At 31.0% G+C, this 23,495-nt stretch overlaps 2 long non-coding RNA genes across 2 annotated transcripts in view; both read left to right on the top strand.

The window, feature by feature from the left end:
* LOC143242918 (uncharacterized) overlaps positions 1–18,100 on the top strand; it is an 81,154-nt gene extending 63,054 nt beyond the window's left edge. Inside the window, exon 3 of the long non-coding RNA XR_013023451.1 lies at positions 17,998–18,100. This is a non-coding gene — a long non-coding RNA (uncharacterized LOC143242918). The remainder of the gene's footprint in view (positions 1–17,997) is intronic.
* On the top strand, positions 17,998–21,046 carry LOC143242917 (uncharacterized). The gene is made up of 2 exons (XR_013023449.1): positions 17,998–18,099; positions 20,819–21,046. It is a non-coding gene; the product is annotated as an uncharacterized LOC143242917 (long non-coding RNA).
* The last annotated feature ends 2,449 nt before the right edge of the window (positions 21,047–23,495 follow it).

The raw sequence follows: 23,495 nt of genomic DNA on the forward strand, positions 1-23,495 counted from the left end.
TAGTTTTGGTTTTGCTTCATCAGTAGAAACTTTGAGAAATAGACAGTTAACTGTTTACTGGCAATAACTTATTTAATTGTGTTTATGTTTCTAATACGCTATTAAGTTCAACATAATTAAAAGTGTTTTGCTCCTGATTTTGTTTGTATTCAATGTCCTGTGCATCACGTTGCAGTGTCCAACAGTAGTCAGCAAGCATTGACAAATTCCAGTTGCCCTGATATTGTTTTCACATTGTAGCAAAACTGAAGATTTCAATGAAACTGTACATAATGGGCAAATGTGGATGTGATTTTCATGACCAGCAGCCAAAAATCTATAAGGAACACCCAACAGTGTTAAAGAAGCAAAAACTTTGTTGTGCAGTGTTATCTAACATTAACTTCATTCTCCACAAGCAAGGAAAGGTGACAGAAAAAACCTATTTCACAATATAAAGAGTAGTATTTTACCTTTCTCATCTTTCTGTGTTATTACAGATTTGAATATCAAGTTCAGGTCCTCAATTTCCTTCTTTTCTTCCTACTTGTTGATCTACCTAAGGTAATGTGAGTAGAGTGTGATTACTCTTATATTACCAACAATTTGTTTGAACCTTTGTATCAATAACATTAATAAACATGGCATACTATTTCACTGATTAAGTAAACAAATTATGCATTACAAAGATAATTAGAGTTTTAAAATATTCAAAACATATTATGTAATAAATGGTCATTAAAAATAAAGAAAATGTGACAGCTGTTAAGATGAAAATTACACTTTATGAATTTGACATTAATGTGGTACTTATAAGATAACTATATGGAAGTATTATTTTACACAGCCTTTCATACTGTTTTTCTTCATACTTTTCTACAGACAATGTTGATGATAATTATGAAATTACAAAGTGTTAAAGACATGTTAAAAGGTCAACAGAAAATTCTGCAGTTTCAAACACTGGTAAAAGTTAAGGTAGCCTTGGATACCTTGTAGACTAATATTTTGAATGCTAATGCACTGTCTTCTCATAAGTTTATAAGAACTGACCACACCTTTTCAGCACGATATTAAAGCAGTAAAATGAGGTAAATAACACCCAGAATTTGCCTTTACCAGACCCAATTTAAATTCATCTGATCTATTTAGGATGTGTGTGTGTGTGTTGGTGTGCATCACCACTGAATATACCCCAAATCAGTCATTTTCTGACCTCAACAAAGTATTTGGTTATTTCAAAAACATATTTCATACACTAGCCAAATAATACTATAAAAAAACAGAAACAAGAAACAGTCTCACCTTTACCTTACACACCATCTCATGTGCACCAGACAAAACAATATCACCAAACAAGAAGCATCACAATGTAATTTGAAAAACAATTAGTCAACATGACTGTAATCCATCATTACTACACAACCTGTGTGAGGAAATTAGTCACTCACACAATCAGCAGAAATTCACAAGTAGCATGGAAATTTCTAAGGCAGACATAAAAAGACAGCTTTCTGTGCAAGACGTGAACTGCCTCTAAAAAGATTAATTTTTTATTACTGAATATTGAAGATGGTAATAATTGGACACACAAGTTGATTATTTTCATAAAATGAATTGATTACTTTGCATGAAACTAACTGATGTATCAATTCTCATTTTGATTAAGAAATTTTGAAATTTAACCATGAATTTTGCAACAACAAGTTATTTTATGGTCTGGCCTAAAGCTAAGCAATGTAAATCTAATTCAAATAGTCAAAGTGAGAGAAAAATAGTGCCACCATCAACACAGATAACCATTTATTTTAGTTTCTGTTCAAATACATTAAAATTACAAATGGTTGATATAAATAAATCAACTTTTTTTAGACTGTTTGCAAATTTTTAACACTGCTTCCACAGGCCAGACACCCAGGAATTGTGCTGAATGGCTATCCTTAATAAATAACATCATTCTAGAATGAGCTAAAACTCACTTTTAGAGTTTTCAGGTTGAACAAAATCTCCTACAAAGTTTTATGAAAAAATATGCAGATTTAGTAATGCTATTGCAAGTTTTTGACTCCCATAGTACACAGTAGTAAACTTGGAAGATGTGTATGTTATGTTATTAACTATTTGTTCTCATTCTTGCTTTTAGTTTTCAGAGTAGATACAAAATCCATGACCTTCACATCAGTGGGACAATTCTCATCTAGCTATTTCAAAAGTTTGTTCTTCAATCTATCTTTCATTTCTTTAAACATCATTGACTAGAATATCAGTGCAAGTATAACTTTTTCTGGCAAAACTTGTTGCACATTATTGGCATATGAGAATAGTTTTGTATCATCAGATTTAATTGTATTTCCAGTCATGTTCATAAGATCATCTGGATCTCCTGGAAGTAACATAGTACAAAGAATCCTTAATCCTGCCATACAGAATGCAAGCAATCAACTGTTCTTTTCAAGAGCACTGAAACTTGATGCTTTTCATAGAGCTTCTTGATTTGGAAAGTTTAATGTTGTTGTGCATTCAATACCAAATTGAATCGGCATTGCTCCTGTGCCATGTTGAAATACCACGTCTTGCTTTTACACTTCAATTTTTGGATTATCTGCATCATTCATTCAGTGTCACAAACTCCATGGGATCCTCAGAAGTTCTGCTAGACATTTCGTCTTCATCACTCTCCAGTGGAATAGATGAATCAGTCCTTTATTTTCTCTTTCTTCATACTTTTAAATTACCTTGCAGTTCTTTCACACCTGTTTTTTATGCAATTTTGACCTCTAAGTCTGAACCATTACATCTACACTGTCACTTTGAACTTACAAGTCACTTTCTTCTTTTCCTGTATCAATGTTACTTTATCAATACAGGATCAGCACACTTAATCACTGAATGTTGTAGCATGTTGACATCTGTTTTGTGGCCAGCTGTAGATCGAATTTTCACAAAGTGTGCAACAGGTATCTGTATTTTGGCCAATCAGGTTTTGGTAAAGGTATCAACCAATTAACTAAAGATCCGAAGTGACTGCAAAGTGCAATTATCTACCCATGCTGTTTTTTGGTCTTGTGTCTGAATTTGTTTTAATGAAAAACTATTTAATATTATAAAAACTAGTTTTCATAGTTTAAAACTTGCACATAAAGAGTCATTAATACAATTAAGTTATAAAGAGAAGTACTTGCCCTGTTAAGTGCTCTTGAAGCTTTACTAGTTGCTTCACGTGTAGAAGTGACAGTAAGAATAAAACCATAATAACCTGTAGGCCTCACTCAACCACTAGAAATACCTTTTTCTGATTACAATAGAGCCACAATTCAAAGCACGTTTTTCACCATTGCCTTTAAAGTCTAAAAAATTGTAAATTTACAATTTATGTAGTCCCTACTTATAAGTTATATACCAATAATTTCATTTTAAAATGTTGTCCAAATCTACTTGCATAATTCGGCAGACACTACTTGTAATGAGAATGAACAATTATTAATTATGTGGTTAACTAACTCGTTTTCGTATTAACCCTCACAGACCAGCATTAGGCTTAGCAGCTACGATAAATTCAAGTTACAGTACATTTTTACAAGTACAAATATTGCACTGGTTAATATTTACAATGTCCTTGTACACGATAATAAAATTTAAATATGTTTCACTTTTTTTCTTCTTGTAAATTTTCTTTCCTGATTCGTTTGGTTTTTCCTTGGGGGCATCACTTCACATAAATAAATATATAAACATTTTACTGCATCATATCTTTTAACCCCAACGTATTGAATGCAATATTTTGCTTGCAAATTGTCAGTGACCTGCGAAGTAAGCTACATGTGTTATCGGGCGACCTCTACAATTCCAAAAAAGTGCCAAGCGAATCTGCAAGAAAATTCTCGTCATATTAAGAATATTAAAAAGCTTACGTATGCTTATATTCTTGTCATTGTTAGTAGAATGGAATATTTTGTAATTCTAGCAGTATTATGAGGTTAAAAGGTGACAAATAGGACTTGTATGATATCACAATAGTTGTCTCCAGATCCTAAGGTGAGTAATTAATGTGATTTTAATCTGTAATGTTTAATATTGCATTAGTACTAAAACTGGCGCTCATGCCCACGAAATGTGTAAAGCTAAAATTCTACGTCGGATGTTGATCAAAGCTGGTAGTAGCGGTAGTTGTGAGTTTATTATTGCAATTACAAACTATAAATTAAAGTACTTCAAAGTGTATATGAGATTGGGATAAATGGCTCATTTATTATTTGAGTTCATAATGTTTTGTGATACAATAACTTGTAAGTTACTCAAAATTTCGAATAGAAAGACTTACATTTTCAAAGCAGTATAGTTTTGTAATAAACTTTTCAAATTCCGAGTGAAAATTCGTTGGATATCAGTTTGTTTGTTTGTTCGTTCAGAATTAAGCACAAAGTTGCACAATGGGCTATCTGTGCTCTGCCTACCATGGGCTTCGAAACCCTGGTTTTAGTGGTGTGAGCCTGCAAACAAACCGCTGTACCATTTGAGGCTTGGACATCAGTATGAGCACCTTTCTAAAATCTAAATTGTATTTCATTAGGTGTCAATTAAGTCCTAAAACGTAACCTTAAGAATATTAGCAATAAAAATAATACATTTAGCAGATTAAGAATAAAATATTAGTTCTTAAAGCTATAGTCTTTGATTGACAATGTAGTACCAAAGAAACTGCTGTTGTGGCATATAACACAACTCATTAAGGATGTTAATTCGAAGCATTCAATTTCACACACACACACACACACATATATATACATTCTTTTGGGATCACTGGCCATTAATAGGAAGCCAAAGGGTCTGATATTAATGAAGATGAAAAAAGTTCTTAAACTGTTCAGTTACTTATTTTGCTTATGCTTGTGACGTTTTTGGATAAAATACATATAATTTTCACAATAAAAGATTATTACTTAAATCTCAAATATTTGCGTATTTTATACAAATTTATTATAAAAACATTTTCACCATTTCAGTGTTGATTTGATAAAAATACACATGTACTGATTATACTTTATATATGTATATATTTGTTTGTTTGTTTTGAATTTCGTGCAAAACTGCTCGAGGGCTATCTGCGCTAGACATTCCTAATTTAGCAGTTTAAGACTAGAGGGAAGGCAGCTAGTCATCACCACCCAGCGCCAACTTTTGGGCTAATATTTTACCAACGAATAATGGGATTGACCGTCACATTATAACCTTCCCACGGTTAAAAGGGCGAGCATGTTTAATGTGACGGGGACTCTCAAAGTAATTACAGGTATTAGAAAATATTTCTTTTGTCTGGTGATAAGGTGGAGTGAGAAACTTCGAATTCAGAAATAATCCACGAAGTACAAATGACTCAATAAAGGAAAATGAATACTGAATACTACATGTTGTCTTCGTTTCTTTGTATCAAAAACATTACGCGAAAAGTAACACAACAAAATATGTTTTGTTAGGTGGATAGACTTAAAAGTACATTATTTTGTTATTTTGCTTCTCTTGTACTCCTGGAAGGTTCTACATTTATATGATTTCCTCTGAGACCTGAATATCCACCTCGGTGTTTGCCTTATATGGAGACTGCTACTCCTTTACCAACGAATAGTGTGATTGACTGTAACATTATAAAGCCCCCATGGCTGGGTGGGCGAGCGTGTTTGGTGTGACCGGGATTCGAACCCGCGACCATCGGATTCCGAGTCGAACACCTTAACACGCTTGGCCATGTCGGGCCATATATGTATATATACACTTATAAAGTTTCGCAGTTTGTAAAACAATTTTAAAAATATTTTTAGCATAATATTTTTACAATTTGAGTTATCTATAAGTATATAAGATAACGTGTACACTCTTGCATAATTTTAAAAGGTAATTGTTTTTATACATTTAATTATTTTCCTACTGTAAATTGTTGTTTTGTTTTTGAATTTCGCGCAAAGCTACTCGAGGGCTACCTGCGCTAGTTGTCCCTAATTTAAGACTAGAGGGAAGGTTGCTAGTCATCACCATCCAATGCCAACTCTTGAACTACTCTTTTACCAACGTACAGTTGGATAGACTGAACCATTATAACGTCTCCACGGCTGAAAGGTCAAGCATGTTTGGTAAAAGAATAACCTAGGGTTGGCAATAGGCAGTGTTAAGTCGTTGCTCTTCCGAGACCCTCAGATAACGAGTCGCATGCCTTAACCCACCTGGCCATCCCGGGCCGCCAACTGTAAATAATATGATATGATGGTGGATTTGTTAATGTATCTTTGTATGTATTGGAGCCTTCTTAACCATGAAATATTGTTTTTACTGCAAAATACTTACAGGTAAATATCAGCCATTCTCTTTGAAATTAAATATCTGTTTTCAATTTTCTAACTTTGAACTTCATACAATTTTTGAACCACTTACTTAATCAAATGAGATTCTGGTTCTTATTCCATAGTATCAACTATTATTTGTATCTTGATGAAATTATTGCAAATTTTAACAACAAAGACACCATGTAAAAATATGTTTGGAATCCCATTGGAAAATAATGGTGGTGTAAAGGTTTAAAATTATTTAAGTATGAATATTTACACACATTGAAAAACCTTCAGTAGTCTAATGTATTTGACTGTGGTGAAACAAGCTAAAAGAATTAGGTATCTTTTTTTTTAGAGAAGTTTATAATTTGTAAATAAGAAGGCTATTTTAACCTTGACAAAAGATCTTGATGTGGGCTACCATTGCATTTAATAGCTTATAAGGCTCACTGGCATACAACAACTACAGTAGTGGTTGGAATACAATTGATGTAAGTAGTTTGTTATAACAACAGTTTTTTATAATATGAAGTTTGTGAATGCTAACTTAGAAAAGGTATTCACTCCATAACAACTGTTATACAAGTGTTCATTGTCTGTTCCCTAGTAGGAAAGAGGTTAGTGTTTGAATTTACATTGCTAAAATCAGGGCTTTGATTCCCCTTGGTGGGCACAGTAGATTGCCTGATGCTGCTTTGCTATAACAGAACAAACACATTCCGTCTAATGTATACAGAATATTATCCACCATCCATTCACCATATTGTCTGGTTGAAATTATTTATGAATGAAATCATTAGATCATTAATGCATATAATAAACCTTTGAAGTCCAAAGTACATGTAGTTTTTATATTAATTAATGCATTCAGAGGGATTTTATGTTTCTAGCTTGTTACATTACATTCTCAAAGTATATTTGCAATTTTTCTTCATTTTGTTTCACACAACTATTTAAAAGTTATTATATTTTATCAGAATATGTCACTTTTATGACTGAACCTTTTTATATTTATTATTCAGGTAAAATAATAACATTTGGTCAATCTACAATCTCTTAAAGGTGAAAAAAAATTATATCTGAGGTAGCTCATATCCTTATGTTTTCATTATCAGCTTTGAGGGTTATTTTTAGGAGTCACAAGACAATGGAAAAATTCCATACATATAAAAAATTTGCTAATGTGTTCATGTGCTATGTAGCAGCAGTAGTGGATTTATCAAGTGGAAGCTGACATATGCTCTCCACAGAGAGCCATTGTATGGGTTTTCTCTGCACAAAACCACAGCTGGCCACTGTACAATGTTTTATCTGATTAGACAGGACTTAGTGTACAAACAGTGCTGGTATGTATTTTTTTTTCTGGTTATAATCAGCTACGTTTTTTGAGTAGTTGTGATACATGCTTTATTACATAGTGGGGTTTAACTACATTGATTTGGTGATTATGTTGTGAATTTCATTTCCTGAAGAAAGGTAATTATAGCCTTTAGGTGTTGATGATCTTCCTTATCTGGTAAAACATAACTGGAGTAATCATGTTGTATATTTTGTTATTCAGTGAGGTATGAGTTTAGTGCATCATGTAGTCATAGAATTTGATTTTGGACCTTTTGAGATGTAAATGCAGTGTTTTGTTATCATGAAAATTGTAGTCAAAAATAGTAATATCAAGACGTTTTCAAACATTTGTTAACTTTTCATAAGTCTATACAATCACTGTCTTCAGAAAATTTTACTCATAAAAAAAAATCTAAAGGAACTCAACACTGCCAGTTTTTATGCCCCTGTAAAAGTGTTTTATGTGCATAACATCAAGGTCATAAAAGCAAGAATTTGTGTATTCTTTTTAATACTACTAAAATACTAGGGTATAAACATTTGATAATTTTTTAGATTTTATAATGTCATTAAAACTTTTAATTACTTTTCCATTATCTACAATGTTTACCCTCTTGTAAGTTACAAAAACATAGTGTGCTCATTACCTTTGAAGGATTTTCAAAATGACAGGGTTTATAATTTTGTTGTTTTCTGACAATAATTATATTTGCTCAGGCTGCAAGCTAAGAAGTGATGTACTAAATTAATTTTAGTTCTCCTATATTGTGTTTATGAAGAACACTTGATTATGAGTTCTAATAAAAAATTGCTAGGTTTATCAGCAGCTTTATTTAAAACCTCCAGATACCTACCTTGTAGCTTAATAATGGAAAATGTCACTACCACAGCAGCTTCTTGGATATAAAATATGGCAATTGTCAGTCAGGTCTTCAAAGAAATCTATGCAGTCTTGATGACATTCTGTAAGCCCTGACATAATGTGATTGGGATTAACTTGTTGCCACTTGCTGGTAATATCAGCAGCAGGTTACCAAAGAGATGTATTGTTCTTAGTATACATATACAGTAAATGCCATTGAAATAATGGACTTTGTGTAATTTCAGATTACTGTACCTATTTGAGCAGCTGTTTTATACAGGGTGAAATTCTAATGCAGGGTTAAGAATGTAAAAGAACAGACCAACATTTACTATTATGTAGTATATATAGCTGCAAATCTACAGTATGACTTAAATGAGTCTTACATATTATAAATGATCGAGTCTGATTTTAAGCACTTGCCTGTAATGGCAAATTCATTGCTTCTGACTTTAACCCTCTGTTTTTAGAAATATTTCTTGAGATGTCTCTGAACCAAATAGTTTAGAAATAGAAAATATTTTATTTTTACCTAAAAACATTGCATGAATTTTTATTTCTTAAAAAGTTATAGAAATTGCTATTTAAGAGATGTTTTCTTGTAGGAAAGACAAATAGAAAGTTCACTAACATAAGTTTCAGTACTAAATGATGAAGAGAAAAAAACAAACAAACATGGAAATCAGGTACATATTGTAATGATGCTAGGAAAACACTAGGTAAAAAAATGAAGTAAAGAAAAAACAAAATACAGGAGTTTGTGAGTGTTTACAACAGGATAACTTATTGTTTAATTTTAAAAGTATAATAAAGAGAACAGACTACTAAAATTCATTATTTTACTGATAAATTGGAATAGCTGATGCAGCTCACTTACCATTTCAAACAATACAATGTTCCTCTTCTACAAGATGGTTGGTGTTTAACCTTCCAGTCCTCTTTACTTCAAGATTGATATCTGTAATGCTAAATATTTAGCTCTTCAAAGTAGTGCATCTTTCTTTTTGATCATTTAGTAAAAGTGTGAACAAAGAAAGTAGGCTCATATCAAGAATTTCAACTTACATTCTTTGTCCAGTGAATAAGGTCACCTCATTACCTTTGTTCACTGACAGCAATGGTCATCAGACATTTTCAGTCATTATCATACTTGGTCAACCAGGAATATTTTAGTTGTAACCCAGTTAACCTGGATTCTATATACAATACTAAAACATACCTAGGAGTGTAAGAGAACAGAAGATAAAAGAACTAAAATAAGGTGAAGTTAATAAATTTCTGGACCTCATATTGCATTTAAGACATTGTAAAAATCAAGTAAGTAAGATTGAGGCATAATTGTTGGTGTTCCTAAGGTCTTCTAGACAATATATGTTAGTTAATCATAAGGAAAACAAGATTTTAGGTTGCATGCAGGGAAATGCTGAGTAAAGAAGAGTAAGAAGTGATCTTATGAAAGCTTATAAGATTATCTGGGAGAATTGATAGGATAAAAGCTTCTAATTTCTTTGTGATTATTATTATATAGACAATAGGATGAGTGAACACATGTTCAATTACATGAGCATGACTTTGATGCCTTTGTAGAATGTTTTTAAATAGCTGTTACATGAAGTACTATGTATACCTCATGAATACATTTTCTATATACAGGGTGGCCCGTAAGTCCCTACCCATCCATATGTTATTACGTTATATTCAATTACGCATGTATTATAAATTTTTGTTTTTTTTTCAGAGAAATATGGCTGATGTAAGCTCATTTACACTTGAAAATGTGTCACAGAACATGGTTTCACATAATATTATGCAGCGAGAATGAGTGACAGCACAGAGATATACTGGATACATAAGATGTATGGATGGGTATGGACTTACGGGCCACCCTGTAGAGTGAGACAAATACTATCTATTTGTATTATATTTGATACCTTATGTAATGTTTTAATTGGAACTGTTTCTTTTAACCTATCATATGGTCCTTAGCCTAATTATTTTTGTATGCATGAACACTGCATGCAAAATCTTCTGGTAAATGGCTTTGTTAGATTGTGGTTTTCATTATACATGAGTCATGGTGCACTAATTGATAGTTCAGACATTTAACCAGTTTCATGTCAGTGGTTAACACACAAAATGTTGCTTTCCCTTGGATATTGTAAATGGAGAACTTGTATAGATTTACCTGTTTCAGCATGGGTCTGTTTGACTGCTCACATGACATCTTTGTCTTTACTCACTTACACTTTTGATACTAATGACTTTTAATGTAGTATACATATCTTTAAAACAAATGACAGACTTTCAGTGAATGTTATAAGTGTTTCACATTAAAAAAATTATTTTTAGTGAAGTGTTTTTAGTAAAGTAAAAAACAATTTTTCTGTGAATATATTGAGTACTTTTGTCACTAATTTCTGTGGAAAGTAATTTACATCTTAAGACTAAAAATAACCCTCATCTAAAAATGTCAAATTTTATTTGCTCTGTCTTATATACAATTGTTTGTTTTTAGTAAAACTTTATATTTTATGTTATTTTCTTTATACAATGTTGGTCAATTTGACCTACCTCCTGACCACCAAAAATTAGAAAACAAGAAAAATTGTGATAATTAAAGGAAGTTGTCTACCTTCTAATATTATTATTGAATGCTCATGGAGAACTTGTTTACATGTAATACTTTTGTGGTGATTGTGTATAAAGATATCTACCTTGTTAGCCCTTTGACATTCTGTTGCTTAAGGTGTGCATGTCACAATGTTTTACAGAGTTATGTTTAAAGTTTAAATCAAAGACTTTATTGTCAATATACACAGATAAATTTGGTATAAAAACATAGTTTGTGAACACAATTTTAATATTTGTTTAAAGTTCTTATTGTTAAAAATAAATAATTATAAAATCCTAAATTTTTCCTGGTATTAGAATTGTTACATTTGATCTCTAAGTTCTTCCTTTTCTCTAATTTATTGAACACCCCTCCAAGAAATAAGAAATGCCACATAGACTTCTAATTATAATATAGACAAAGTATACTTTTTATATCTCCCATTGTTATTTTCCTACAAACCACAAACTGGATAATCAGACCCACCTATCGCATTCCATCTTTCAGAAATACCAATAGTTCTCTTTAATGTTTTATACAATATTATTGATACCCAATAGAAAGCTAAAGTTTTAATCTATCTAATGATGAAGTTTGTTGTTTTCTTTACACAGCACTATCTATTTTGTCATTTGAAATTGTAGAGCTTAGCTGAATTTCTTTGAGGATATTATTATACAGTTAGAAAGCCAGAAAATTATGATAATTATAGGACAGTGTTTTCTGTGTGTTATTATTCTGTGTTCTTATTTGCATTAATTGTTGTATCAATGCCATTAATATGTAAAAAATATAACATTTTATGACAAATAAAATAAAAAATGAAGAAAAGACCAAGACATGAACTTTATTTCATGTTTTTAATGTTTTTTCTTTATTATTATAACAGTAAGTAAAATGTAAAAATAGAAACTTGTAAGATAAAGTAAAGAATAAAAGAAATTCTTCTTAACAGAGTATGTTTGTGAGCAGCTCATGTATATATAACATATATTTATATAATTTGATATGTTAATGTTCATTGCATATCTGTTCAGGGATTTACAACTTGTGTGGTATAATTATTAGTTACACAACATTCAAGGTACAATAAACAATAAAATATAAGCATCTCTGTACTGTTACAAGCTATAAGGTATTTAAAATAAACAGTTCTAGTATTTTGTTATAACTTTATATCATTCTAGAATGAAAAAGGGTAATTTATATTTATTTCATAATTTTATATGGTGGTAACAAGGTAAGTTTAAGTTCACCAACCCAGTATATGTTATGGTAGATAAAACAAGAAAAACATTGCAAAGTTTTTCTGAAAAAAAAAAGTTACATATATTTAGAAAAATTTAGTGATTATGCAAATAAAGTTTTAAAAGTTTTAGGTAAAGAAGAAAATTTTTATTTTGACATGAAAATCACTTTACATTTGCACCATTCACCCACCATCTTACTCCTTATATTTATGGACAAAGTTTTAATGAAATTTCTCAACTGAAAATTTTAATTGTGTTTGTTTGCAAAATACTTGCTTACTGTATACCAAGTTTTTTGAAATTGCATTAGGTACTATCATTGTTATGGTGCATATACATTCATAGTTACATGGTGGTTACAAGCTTATGGTAAATACACAAAACCAGTTATGGAAGTGTTAATTTCAGTGTCTGCTTTATAACTTTTGTATCATTATTCTTCTGTAAGTCTCTAAAATATGGCAACAAACTTTGATTATAAGAGATTTTATTTTAGTATTTCTACTTCTTATTAAGCAGAAACAATACATTTAAAATTTCTGTTGTTGTGTCATAGCTTAAGGTGTATCTACCTTTGTAGTTTTAGCTGTTTTATTTATTTCTGATGAATTTCAATTGAGCTTTCTAATTTTTCACAGAATTTTTTTTTATTCATATACAGCTATCATCAGAATTACCATACCTTTGTGAATATTTAAAATAAATTTATTTCACAATTAAAGGAAGAGACCCAATAAGAATCCATTGTATTTATTAATGTCCACTAGGTGGCAGCTGTCTTGTTCCAGGTAATTTGAAAAAAATTATGTCAAATACTTAGTGAGCTTCTTTTTAAGTTAAATTTGGAAAAAAATGTTGTGTACATATAATGTTTAAGAGACACACAAAAACTGGTGACAAAAGAAAATTAAAACTAATTCTGAGGGTAGTTATTTTATTCAGTAAAACTTTTAATTCAGTTTGATAACATTTCCTCCATGCAAGAATGTGTCTCTGTATATATATGTAATCCATGACTAAACATTAAAACAAAAGTAAAATGATAAACTTTAAAACAGTAGGTCTTAATGAACTAAAAGTTTGTATTTCTGTTCAATCTGAAACTAGAAGTTATTATGAACCTGTTTACATTAGGTAATCTGACTTACCCTGTTAACACATTTATAGTTTTACATTTATTTCAAGAACAGCACTGCTACTGACAGTTTAAAAAATATGTATAATTTTCCAAAATACATTTGAAGGGTGACCTTTTGAAAGTGCTCAGGTTATAGGGTTTTTGTCACTTTATATAGCTTTAAGCATTTATATTACTGTTCTATACATTGATATATAGAAAATTGTATATTTTATAAATTGAAATATACGAAGTTACTGTGTAGAGAAATCTGGTCAGAGGGTAAGTGTATAAAACCCATGAGACTATGGGAGAAGTCCTACTGGTCAAGAAGCATCCAGTAAAGGAAAATCATGTGCATTTGACCAATAGGATTCCTGAAAGAGATAAAACCTCTCACACAGAGAGAGAAGAAGGTAAAGCCTTCCTGACCTCCCATTCTACTGGGGGTAGTAAAGAACTTCTCCAACTTTATTAGAAACCCAACTCAAGCAGCTTCTTGAAGGAGTTTGTTTGTTTGCCTTGAAGTTAAGCAAAAAGCTACACAGTTGTCTACCTGTACTTTGCCCACCAGTTATTAAAACCCAGTTTCTAGTGTTATAAGTCTGCAGACATACAGCTGTGGTACTGGGGGACTCTTGAAGAAATGTGGGTTGCTGACTTGGCCGAAAAAGTTAGTTGTAGCAGCCAGTTGACCATGTAATTGTGAGTCTGAAGGCTAAGTTAGTGAAAATGGCATGCAAAAGATCATACTTCTTGGCAAAATATGAACTGAGCTGAAGAAAGACCAAATGGCAGTGCCCAGAACTGTAAGACAGTACTATTGTGGATGAACCAAAGAAAAGGATGTCACAATGAGGCAACTGAGATGTGAAGATAGGTGGCCAACAAACTGAACTTGGTCATTCAAAGTTCTGAGGAAAAAACTTACTAAAATGAAAGGTAGAATTCCATGGTGAAGTGAGGTTTCTCCAGATAGGTATATAGTCAAAACACATCTTTGATGAGTTTCCAATATTCCATATTTTTGGATAAAACAAATAAATGAGAGTAAAATCCCAGTTGAGTTGGCATAGAGGATCTTGAACAAACTCAACAAAACAAATGGAAGAGATACAATCCTGAGGAGGAAGGAAAGAGATTTGGGAAGTCATGAAGGGTAGCCAAAAAGACATATAAGTAAACATACTAAGAGAAAGTATTCAATACTAACGAGTGAACCTAACATAGGAACTTTTAGTATTTACAAAGTAAATAAAAGTAATAAATCTGGAAATATACGAAATTTTAATGTAAAATATAGAACAAAAAATAAGGTGCAAAATCAATAAAGGAAAGCCGGAGATAAAAGACCTTTCAGTATGAAATATAGAAGTCCATCCAAATAACCTATAACTCAAAGGACATAAAATCAAATCAATTTCAAAACCATGGGAGAAAAAGGCACCCAGTTAGTAATAACAGTTTTCACTTAAATCTATTCCCAAATTAGATGTGACTAGTAGTAAAAAATAATAATTGATCTTTAAATGTAAATTTAAACACAAGTAACCTAGATGGTGTAACAGGTTTACCATTATACATTTATTTTAATAACTTGTGTTTATTATAGTACAGTGTTTTTTATGCATGCGAAATTATTCATTGTTCACTAAGATATTCTTGTTGTAGCAGTCATCAAGTCCTTTTTCACTCAACTTTTGTCAGTCATCTGTGTTGACAAATGCAGGCTAATTGAGTTCTTTAAATTGGGCTTCTATATTCAAGGATTCCAGCTCAGTCATGAACGCCTGTTCTTTTCCCATGTCTTTATTATTATTACATGCAATTTTCAGCTGTTCTACACTGGTCTCGTGACTGTTTAAGAGCTTGTCAGTCATCAAAAACACTTTGAAGTAGAGTTAAAACAGTACTTGAACACTGATTTTATGAGCCTCTATGGTTCTTTTGTGGTGATTGCTATTAAAAATCTGAGTCACTGTCACACTACTTATAATTTTGTCACCCTGGCATTTCAATTAGACCTTGATATTAACACTTTTCTCTGTCTTTATTATATGTTTTATAGGGGCTTTTTACAAGGATTACTTGACATGTATTCTCAAGACGGCTGGTAAGGGTATTGAAACTTTAATTAAAATAAAGTACAGAACAATGTTTTGACCTTCTCGGGCCATTTTCAGGTTAACAAAGAGAGTTTGCAACTACACTAGAAATATTATTCTGTACTTTATTTTAACAAAAGAGTTAATACCTATACCAGCTGTCTTGAGAATACATTTTTACTTCAAGTGGGTTTCTCATCATCATGAATTACTTGATATGACCCTTAGATTATCTGTAATAAGAAAGCCTAATGTTACTTGATCACTGAATCAATTTTTAAATAATTTAATAACAAATACTACATTCTGTAAGAATCATTTTACTATAGATAAAACTTTTATTGACATGGAAATAATGCTAGCAGCAAATCTTGTCAATAAAACCACAGTGTTCTCAGGGATGCATTAAACAGATGTCATATTTGACATGTCTGGTTAGTAAAGCTTAACAAATCAGTATTTCATTATGTGTGTGATAGGTTCTTATTCATAAATTGTGGTGATATATATGTTGATGTTAATTGTTATTTCTCATTTCCATGCAAATGGTCTGAAATAGCTGCAAATGGTATCAACTTTGAATTTCAAAATGGATGCCCTGAACATTAATAGAAAATCTGGCAGTGATTATATTGTGAATCAGTGTGCCATTTGTATAATTTTTAGATATTGTTGCCAAGAATCTAGCCAGAAAAATATCAAACCTAGAATTTGCCACATCAGCAAGAAATTATAAAATTTTGTTTGATATAAAAATGAGTTGTTTTCCAGTTAATGTTTCATTCCAATTTTTCAAAATTTACAGTAAAGTAGTTATGGATGTAATCAGTTTGGTTGTGCCTGAATGTGGATTAGGTTGTAGTGAACATTTATTCTATGATAAGTATTAGATAATGATTAGCCAAAATGTATTCAGTTTTATTCTCAGATGAATTTTATAAAAGTTTCATAAATAATACAGCCTTGTTTACAGAACTTGTAGACACCTTGAGCTCCTTTGTTTTCTGTTTTCAACCCTTATTTGCTTAACTTTGTTCTGCTGGCTTTTATTAGAGAACTGGAATCATCCTTTCAGGCATGTTATTTTCCTTTGATTAATACAGTTTTTTTTTCCAAATGTAAAGCTGGTTCAGACACACAAATAATTATTTCATAATGTTGAGAAAATCAGAAACTGTAATCATGGACATTCTAAATTAAATATTTCAAATTAGTTTTTTGAAGTTAAAGTTAACAATAACCATTTCTTTGTTTAGAATTAAGCACAAAGCTACACATTGGGCTGTTTTTGTTCTGCCCACCACAGGTATCAAAACCCAGTTTTTAGCAGTGTGAGTTCACAGACATACTGCAGTGCCACTGAGGTGCATTAGCAATAGTAAATTGTATCTGAATTTAAATACACACACTTTAGGTTTTCAAGATAATAAAATTATTGCAATCCACATTTACAATGCCTGCATATAGAGTAACTTATCAACTATAGCCTCAACTGCTGGTTCAAACAAAGATATTGCCATTTCTTCTGAGCAGCCTGTGTCTTTTGCCAAGCCACCTGTGACAGGACAAGACTGTAATGCTTGGTCTGTGAATATATTGCGCATCAACAGTATAACAACAGATAAACCACATCCAGCATTTCTCCTGGTGTTAAAAAATGGTTCTTATAATATAAACACGAAACCAAGCTATTATTTCCACCTGAAAAGATAATTACAGGAATTTTAAAAACAAAACACTCGTCTCAACTCAAGGCTTTCTTATGCAGATAAGTTTGTTTCAAAATGCATTTGAAAATGAAAAATAATTACCATAGTTTGGTGACAATTGGAAAAGCATATGCTCTGAATAAAAGGAAGGATATTCTGTTATCAGATGACACACACACAAGCTGATCTACAAATACATAGTTATATACAATATTTTATTGTTCACCCACAATATTAGTTTATAATAAGGTTAACAGAATTTTTGGAAGCAACTGGTGCATTATAATAGTTACAAAAAATAGCAGTATTATTTTCAAATTTTTTTCAGTTTAATTTATATAACTTTGGTGCACTTTGCATGTGGTCCAATATATTAATTCACTAAAATTGTATATATTAGTTCATTAATTTGATTTTACTACTACATTCCATTTACACATATGTATGTAATTAAGTTACAAAATGCATCACAATACAAATAAATGAATTAGTGGGAAATCTCATTTATTTTATACTATATTATTATGGGAAATCGAACATTGAACAGATAGCCCATTCTATGTCTTTGTGCTGAAAGAAACATTTATTATATATATAAAAAGTAACTTAAAGTATTTGTTATACCATCACCATGATTACATACACGATCTAAAACTCTGTCTGTAAGAATAATAATAAGCTTTGGAAATTAAAATTGTAACAGATAGAAGATATGGAAGCAGGCATAAATGTGACGAGAGAGTTGTATGATTAAATGGACTCATACAGTGTACCAGTTCCACCTGAGGATATTGCTGGATATTCAGTAAGGTTGATTATTATTTGTCTTATAAACCTCAATGTGTACTTTTATAAAATGCTGTATTAGCACATTAGTTAAGTTGATGCATTTCTTTTAAGCTAAGTATGCAATTTGATAAGACTCCATACTGATACATTCAGTTAAATACTGATTAACCTTAACCTCAGTATTTATTTTTATGAAGTTTCATGTCAGTATCTTAATGAAATTGTTTCAATTTTCCACTGGGATGTGAATAAATTAATAAAAGACTGTTAGATCTATATCTAAAGAAAATCTGCACTTTGAAGTCTCGTGTTTATGGAGGTGTTAGAATATTATCTTTCATTTATAACAGAAATACTGTATTGTATCTTATGAAAAAAAATGTGTGATATTGGTTTTGATTATCATCAAGCATTAACTGTGATCTAGTTTTTGAAAATAAAGTTTTAATTTATTTACATCTGACTTAAAGGATCTGTGTTGAACGAAGCAATTCCATCAGAGAAGTAGGAGCCTAATACATGAGTCTCTTACATTAATATGCATACCACCATTTCTGAATTCTGACAAAGCTTTGCTTGAGTATTCTTGACTGAAAAGAAAAAGGATAACTTGTATAATTTACGTTTGCTTTGTCTTCAAACTGACTGTGATCTCTTGACATCTGAAATTGTACATAATAATTGAAACTGCATTTTCTAATATATGCCTTTAAGAAAAGGAGAAAATCTTATGTTGATAACCTTAAAACGTTTTTGTCCCAGTGAAGAGAGCATTCATGCGAGAATAGAAATAAGGTTAGAAAGAGCAATGCTGAGTATGTTAAACAAACAAACCAGCCAAAAAGAAGTATGTCACTTGAGCCAGATGGAAGAAAAACTATATCAAAGATAACAGCAAAAGCTCGGAAATGTTGAGAGATAGTAATGAAAAAAGTTACAAGAAGGATAGGCCTAGAGCCCAGTCACTCTTGAGACTTAGTACAAAAAATGCTACAAGACAAATATAAAAAGTTTCAAATAAAGATATTAGGAGGTAGAAATGGGATCACCAATAAAGTAAGGGAACAAATTAGGAATGAATAATATTTCAGTACTTGGTGGTTCTTGACATGGTGCAACATAAAAAAGTTGGCATGGTCATTGTTTTGCTTATTCTTTGTGTTTTACTGTGAACTTTAATCCAATTATAGATATGAGTTGGGTTTTATTAGTGACTAATTCTATCTAAATAAATGTCAAAAAAATTCAAAGGAAAAAATTAGGAAGTAGGAATAGAGCACAAAAAGTAAGGAAACAAGGCATCACTTTTAAAATAATTACTTTTAACACTTTTCTTATGAAAATTAAATAATCATTAATTGTTAAATCACTAAGTTAGTTAAATAACAACTCTTAAACTAAACAATCTTGTATATCCAACGTATTTACTTGATTTTTAATGCTGTGTCCTGTAACAGGAGACTGCCTCATTGGAGCAATAATTATTTTACAATGTAAGAATACTCAATCTGTATGGTAAGTAAAAAGAAACAATCAAAAATAAAAGAAAGCATCATTGAAAACTATATGTTATCCTTTAGAGTAAGATTTGTTATTTCAGGACTGATGTGTGTTTGTAATCTAACTTAGGATGTTGTTCATGTTTTTTATAGGCTTCAGGTGGTTTGCTCTGTCACTTGCAGAAAACTCTCAAACATGAATCATCAGAAAGACAGACATGTATAACAAATTTGAACTTGTTAAGGATATTGATGAACTTAAGCAAAAGGTGAAAGAGTTAAAAAGAGATGTTGAGATAAGAAGGGTCAGGCATTGTTACAAACTTGTGCATGCTCTACACAGTATGGCTAGTGGTGCACCATAAGCGACAGTCAATTCCTATTACTTTGGTGTAGCCCAAAGGTTAGAAATGAATGCTGTTGACTAGCTGCTTTCTCTCTGGTCTTTCAATTTAAACATTAGAGATAGTTAGTGCAGATCATCATTTTGTGGCTTTGCATGGATATCTGAAATAAAAAAAAAAACAGGAGAAATAAATTTTTACAAATGTTTTTTACTTACTAAGACAAGTCAAAAAGTAAATATTATGTGTACAGAAAGTCTTTTCAATTCTCTTAGTATTATCTTGTGTGAAGGTAAACATCAAAAATATTCTCGAGGTTTGTCAGTTCTATTTGCTTGATAAACAGAAAGTACTAAAACAATATACATAGTTAAACAGATATCAAGCACAAACATTCATCTTTCCATCACAGTAAGGGCTGTTCTCCTCTTACATGTTATGTGACTGCTTTTATACTGTTATATGTCCTTAGTCTAATGAGCATGCTTTGGATGATACAAATGTTATTATTACAATGAACAAAAAATGTCACTTTTTAAAATTTTTTATTGATTAACCCAGAATATGGCATTCAAATTCACACATTCTTCATGTCATATGTTGTAGAACTCAAGATGATTTTTAATGTAAAAATGTCTGTTTTTAATTATTAGGTTTTAAAAATGAAATATGGCTATAATATCATCAAACACCTTCTTGGTGTTTCTTATGTTATATATCAATCATTTTCATAATATCTCTATCTGTGTCAAAGGGAAAGAGTGGAAGTGTGTGTGTTGGGTGCCTAAAGATAGATTTATGTTTGTATGTGTGATAGTTTTGGAAATGTAAGAGTTACTGACAAAATAAGTTCTTGAAGTATTATAATTTTTGTGGAATGTATGTATTTTAGGAGTCATTTCTTATGGACGTGAACTCTGATCCACAGAAAGTTACAGACTTACTTTCTTCCTTGGCTGTGAGGTTAGAACAGATAACAGGACAGGCGTCCCAATATAAACAATACCAAAGAGATCTTCAGGTTCCAAATTTTAGAGAAGAGAATGCTCACAATTATAGTAAAATGGTAGTAATGAAAATGTTGCATTATAAAAACTTGAATAAAAGTGTCCACACATGAAATTTGAATGTTTTAGTTTCTAGAATCAGACACTTTGATATTTTAATTTCTCAGAGAAACATTAAGCATTACAACATAGCATAAGAAATATCAATCTTACAGTTGTTTGGTGTGTGTGTGAGTTGTGATAGTTCATGTGTGGTTAATCAGCTGCACAAGTATTGGTATTTCTGCTTAGTCCATTGTATCTTAGAATTGAAGCTTTATAGCCTGTATTCTCATATTTATTCATACAATACATTACTATTTTTACAGTATCATTTATCAAATTTGGGTAAACACTCAACAAACCAGCAAATATGATTTTCTTTCTTCTCATCTCCACCATGTTTACATTATTCTTTATTATTGGTGTGTTAATGTTAACTTATTCATAACAAAATGCATATCACCATGAAATCTAAAGTTGGGTATGGTTTACATAAATAGCACAACCACTATTCCATGCTTGTAATGTGTTTCATCATTATTAGCTTTTATTTGTGCACTGATGTGGCTTAACAGCAATGGTTAGTGTGGAACAAGAGAGGTATAAGAAAATAACAAATAGCAAGAGGTGCAGCATATACCAGGTTATCTGATAAATAATGTCCAAAAATTTAATACAGAAAGTGCATAATCATTTCTGTCTTTGTAGAAGGCTTTAGTGACTAATTATGTAGTAGGACATGTGTAAAAATATTCAAACAAATAAAAGAAACTAACCCAACTCCACTTTTTCAGATCATTAATCAAATAAACACTTATGAAGATGGATGTGTCTGGGGACCACTTTAAATATGTAATGCTTTATGAGTTTGAAAAAGGCAGTAGTGAAGCAGAAACTACCCAAAACATTCAAGGTGTTTATAGGAGGTGTTAAAACTTGGAAAATGGGTCCATCATGATTTGACAGAAGCCAACCTTGGAGCAAGAGTGGCTATTTGTACTTTTCTGCACTCTTGTGAATGTAACTTACTTTTTTTGGGGGCAAAATAGTGACTGGAAACGAAAAATGGATATTTTATAAAAATGTTTAGTACTACAGACAATGGCTCAGTACAAATAAAATAGCTAAGGCACACCCCCGAAATAGGAAAATCTTGTTAAACATTTGGTGGGATATTGTTGATGTGATTCACTTACTTTAAGAGTTGCTGCCACTCAATGTAGCATTTACACCAGACTTCTATTGTTAACAGTTAGAGCACTTGAATGTTACACTGAAAGAAAAGAGGCCTGCTTTTATCATTTGTAAAGGTGTTGTATTATACCAGAATAATGTAAGGATCACATCTGAAAAGATTGAAGAGCTGGACTGGGAAAAACTTTCACATTCTCTTTATTCTCTAGACCTTGCCCCATCTGATTATAATTTATTTTGATGTTTGCAGAACTTTCTTAATGGAAAACAGCTTAGAACACATGAAGATGTCAAAACTATTCTCTATTACATTATTTTCCTTCAAATCCCAATGATTTTATAGAAGTGGAATTCAGAAGCTTGTGAATCATTGGCAGGAAATAATTAATAATAATGGAACATACATTGTTGATGAAATAACAGTAAAAGCATTTGAAATCCTTTCTCTTTTTCTGAACCTAAAATTGGACATGACTTAAGGGATGACCTGATATGTACATAAACCACATATTTACATCCTATTCAGATGGGCCTGACATTTTACAATCTTACATGAGTTGTACATATATTTGTTAGATACAGATTACAGTCTGCCCAGGAAAAGTTAAAAGTGTGAAAGATTTCTAAGAGCATATTGGACATTTTTAACTGCAAGAATCACAATCATTTGTTTTAACTTATTCTAATTGCATTTTTCTTTTATTTATTTTTTGAAATGAAAACAAAAATGACATCTGAAATTATTTTATCTCTACTGAAATAAAATAGAAAATATCAACATGTGACATGTCACACCCTTTTCTACAAATCTACTCTTAAATTCAAAAGAATAATGTTCAATGTTTTATTTTATTTATAGAATTGTGTATGATATTTTCTCAGTTATTTGATCGTAATTTCATTGTGTGGCAACAAGACAAGTTGAATATAATGATTGGATTACATTTTATTAAGCTATTATATGATAAAAGTAACGGCTAAGAAATATTTTCAGTCATTTTAATACAGACAACAGAGATTGTCTGAAACTTCTATTAAACTTTTCAAAAAATTAAAATTGTTAGTTGTTTTAAACAATGCACATATGAATGTGTTATAAATAACAAAACATTTACATCAGTTCAGCATATAAAGCTCAAATACCATAACATCACTTGAGATTTGATACTTTTATATATTTTTTGGTATTGATGGGATTGGTTTTAGTTTTCTCTGTGTATATTTTGCAATATACTTAGCTGTTAAGGTTCATATATGTGTAATATTTAAATGAAATAATTGTTATTCCAAAACATACTAACCATCAGCTGACAAAACAGCTATTCT

This window comes from Tachypleus tridentatus, unplaced genomic scaffold, assembly GCF_004210375.1.
Source record: "Tachypleus tridentatus isolate NWPU-2018 unplaced genomic scaffold, ASM421037v1 Hic_cluster_2, whole genome shotgun sequence".
NCBI classification, from domain to species: Eukaryota; Metazoa; Arthropoda; class Merostomata; order Xiphosura; family Limulidae; genus Tachypleus; species Tachypleus tridentatus.